The sequence below is a fragment of the Lactuca sativa genome, chromosome 6 (genome assembly GCF_002870075.4).
Source record: "Lactuca sativa cultivar Salinas chromosome 6, Lsat_Salinas_v11, whole genome shotgun sequence".
Lineage (NCBI taxonomy): Eukaryota > Viridiplantae > Streptophyta > Magnoliopsida > Asterales > Asteraceae > Lactuca > Lactuca sativa.
This window is the reverse complement of record NC_056628.2, coordinates 8285805-8290591: the sequence shown is the minus strand read 5'-3', so window position 1 is coordinate 8290591 and position 4787 is coordinate 8285805.

The window sequence follows — 4787 nt, the reverse complement described above, 5'->3', positions numbered from 1 at the left end:
TCAAGCAGAACACCAAAAATCGAATTTTTTTCAAACATCTCAAGCATCAATACAATAGAAACCAATCAAGGCTCTGATACCACTGATGGGTTTTGGTCATAAGACATCCTATGTGCTCATACAAACCCTAATGCTTGGATCTAGGTTTCTCTATTGTACATGCTTTGAATCCAAGACTATAAACCCTAATTCTAGCATATGGAAATCAATATTAACATATAATTAGGTTTAAGATAGTACCTTGATTGTTATGTAGCAATAACAATCCTAATTCCTCCTTGAATTGACTTTGGAATGCTTAGAGTCACAAGTGTCACTCCTCTAATGGCTTACAAACACCAAGAGCAAATGGAGAAGGTATAAAGAGAGAGGAGAGAGGTAGGAATTCGTCCTTAGGACTTCTTGGGAAGGCTTAGACGAATTCATGAGCCTTAGGGGGTTTATATAGGTGTAAAAGATTAGGGTTTTAGTCCTTATCCTTATCTAGTTGCTTGCCCACCAAGCAACCATAAGATAAGTCTTAGAAACCCTTATCATAGTCGAATTCTAAGGCATTATCTCCTTAAATTCGTTCACCCTATATTTAAGATAATCCTTACCTTATTTTGTAACTATCACATAATTACAATTCAGCCCCTCTAGTTTAATTAATTACACTTGATCACAAAATTAATTCTTAATTAATTATTGACCAATATTAATTAAACAAATATGATTTCTCCTTTAATATATTATTCTTATAACATATTAATAAATCATAATAACCTCTCTCTCTCTCTCTCTGTTTATTTCTCCAATCAAGTTGCTTTGGTGAAGGCAACCCAAAAGGACCATGCACCATCGGGTCAAGTACATACCAAAATAGTTATGGACTTAGACACTAATCCAACACTTACCCAAGTATGTACTCTGGCTCAATCCTATTAGACATTTTGATCTATCTCTATAGATCCTTATACCAAGTATGTATGCAGCCTCTCATAGATTCTTCATAGTGAAACAACTCCCAAGCCACGTCTTACCACCTTGCAACATCGAGATATCATTTCCTATAAGGAGTATGTCATCCACATACAACACTATGAAGACTACAATACTCCCACTAGCTTTGATATATATGCAGGACTCAGCTTCACTTCTTGAAATTCTAAACTCCTTGACCTTTTCATGAAAGTAATGGTTCCAGCTGCGAGACTCTTTTTTTAGTCCATATATGGACCTTTTAAGCTTACACACTATATTTGGATATTTTGGTTCTATGAAACCCTCAGGTTTTGCCATATACACTTCCTCTGCAAGTTTTCTGTTAAGGAAAGCAAATTTCACATCTGTTTGCCATACTTTATAATCATGAAAGGCTGCTATGGCAATCAATATCCTAATAGACTTTATCTTGGCTACTGTTGAAAAAGTTCCCTCATAATCAAACCCTTGAGTTTGAGTATAACCCTTTACAACCAACCTAGCCTTGAACATATGCACATTCCCATCCATGTTGGTCTTCTTCTTGAAGATCCATTTGCACCCAAAAATTTTGGTGCCAGGTGTGGGATCAACCAAATTCCAAACTTGGTTATCGTACATGGGCTGAATCTCACTCTCCATGCTTTCCTTCCACTTGGTAGCCTTAGGGCCTACCATCGCTTCCTTATAGTTGGATGGCTTATCCATATCAACCAGCATACGATCACTGATCAATATGTCTCCTTTTGTACTCACATGGAAACAATAGAACTAGGAGGAAGACAAACTCTATTGGATCTGTGAAGGGGAGGTGGAGATATATCATTTTGTTCAATAGGATGCTCTGCATCAGGTTGAGGTGCCTCAACAGGTTGTTGCAGCTCAGGTTGAGTGCTAGTGTCCACTAAAGGTTCTTCTTTACTTGACTCTTGAAGCTCTTCTAAGTCAATATGGCTCCCACTGTCCTCTTTGCAAATGAAATCCATCTCGAGGAAGAATCCCTTTCGAGCAACAAACACCTTGTTCTAAGAAGGCTTGTACAAAAAGTAACCAAAGGACTTTTATGGATAACTAATGAAGTAACCCTTCTTTGATTTGGGCTTGAGCTTATCATTCACCTCGCGACGAACAAAAGGCTCGCAACCCCAAACTTTTATATATGCTAGAGAAGGACAGGTCCCACTCCACATCTCAGAGGGTGTTTTAGCAACCTTCTTAGTGGGTACGAGTTTTAAGGTGTGGGCGGATGTCTCTAAGGCATACCCCCAAAAAGATATTGGAAGTGTAGTTCGACTCCTCATAGATCGACCACATTTAATAGTCTTCGATTTCTTCTCTCATCCACGCCATTCAACTATGGTGTTCTGGGAGGAGACAACTGTGAAACTATTAAATTCCTAAGATGATCATAGAATTCAAGACTTAAATATTCTCCACCTCTATCGGATTAGAGCATCTTGATATTTATGCCCAATTGGTTCTCTACTTCGTTTTGAAACTCTCTAAACAACTCAAAGGTTTCTGACTTATGCTTGATTAGATAGATATATCCATATCTGCTAAAATCGTAAGTAAAAGTCACGAAGTATCTTTCTCCATGTCTTGTGGCGGATTTGAATGGTCCACAAACATTTGTGTAGATGAGATCCAACAAATCCTCGCCTTTTAAATAGTGAACTATGAATGGCTCCTTTGTCATATTGCCAAGTAAGCAAGATTCTCATACATCATCTAATTTGAGGTCAAATGATTCCAATATCACATCCGATTGGAGCTTGGCAATGCGCTTCTTGTTTATATGGCCAAGTCGACAATGCCACAAACAAGATTTATCTAAATCACTATTAGACGAACCAACATTCAAAATAGGTTATCAATTTCACCAACGCAAACGGCACTTTCATGTACACCTTTACAAGGACTAGCTTTGAAAATAAAACAACCATTCTTATAAACGAAAATTTCACCATTATTATTATCAAATGAAAATCGACAACCATCCTTATAAAGTTCATGAAAAGAAATATTGTTTCATGCCATATAAGTCGAAAATCAAAAATTTAATAAACTAAGATAAACACCACCACCAAACATGAGCTCATAGTTCCCAATCCTTGTAACAACTAACTTGTGCCTGTTTCCCATGATTAGGTTGGGCTTACCATGCCTCAACTTCCTACCTTGTCTTAGACCCTACATATCATAGAAAACGTGAGTACCACATCTTGTATCAAGAATCTAAGAGTTAGAAGTATATGATTTATGGAGTTATATCATAAACATACCTGAGGTGCCAATCACCTTGACTTTTCCCTTCTTAAGGTCCTCGAGGTATTTATGACAACTACGCTTCCAGTGTCCCTTTAACTGGAAATAAAAACAAATGGTCTCACTTGGATCAGCAGAAGGAGCTATCTCGGCTTGGACTTTTCTCTTAGGGCCTTTGTCAGACTGTCCAACCTTACCCTTTCCCTTACCTTTGTGATGAGAAACCCTTTTCCTTTTAGCAGAACCACAATCAATGACCAATATGGGGTCGACGAGATGAGCAGTCTCTTGTATGCTAGCTTTAGCTACTATTAACAAGTAGTGAAGCTCCATAAGGGTCATGTTGGGATCATCCACTTTGTCCATAAGGACCTTAATAACTGGAGGGGGGATGAGAGCACAAGATCCAATCCATGGTCTGCTCCTTTGTAACCCCAACACCCAAATCAGTCAGTCTATCAAAGTATGTTTTGATATTATGAAAATGCACATTTATAGATTCCCCAAATTTGTATTTGCAGTCCAAAAGAGATTTGGTTGTCTCAAACTTTTCAATTCTCACATTGAGAGGATTGGAGGAAATTATAGAGTTTTGAGTTGGAGGAGGAGGAGGAAGAGGAGGATTGTTGTTGTTGTTGTTGAATGGGTTCGACATTTACAAAAGATAAGATTCCAATTAGTTTGATATATAAAATTCCTGAATAAATAATCACCCTAAATTAAATTATTAAATTAAGGCTAGGATCCATATTTGGCTTCATGATGTGTAAAGGGATGTCGTAAACACACCACAAAGTTATTTAGGTAGACAAGACTCTTTGTCAATTTTGATCACCACGAAATTCCCAAATCATTAAGATTCATTGACTATCAATGGTGTGTTAATATCGGATTATGTTCATCTCATATTTAATGACGGGGATGTTGCGGATCATTGAACAGATGGTGAATCACCCATATAGAGTTGTGTGGTCCCTGCATCAAGTACGCTTGGGATTCATGAGTCTCACATCATTCTCTACCTATATTCTCAAACTGACGTGACGGTTAACCACACAAGCTCTATCAACAAGTTATAAAGAGAATGTACAATTTTTGTGGACAACATAAGATTCACATTTAATTAATAAAACAAGATTTTGTTTTATACTTAGTATTTAGAATACTTATAGACTGGCCCTTATCGCTATCAAACCCTTTCAGTAACTTCATTCTCAAAATACAATAGGGCGGTGAGGGAGGTAAGCACGAAGCATATAAAAACCCGACCTCATTAGAAATCATAGAGACCTCCTAAAACTCTTACATCTGAATAGGTGAACCTATTCATGGTAAGACTGACAATGTCAATATTTAAAATATGCGAGGACACATATTGTAATTCTCTTATACATACAATAGATATGGATCTTACATATATATAGGGGTAATTTAAAACTCTTTAGTTATAGGAGTAAATTACATGAATGGTCCCTATGGTTTAGGGTAATTCGTGCGTTTAGTCCCTAACTTATTTTTTTAACTCGAAAGGTCCCTAATGTTTGTTTTTGTTACGC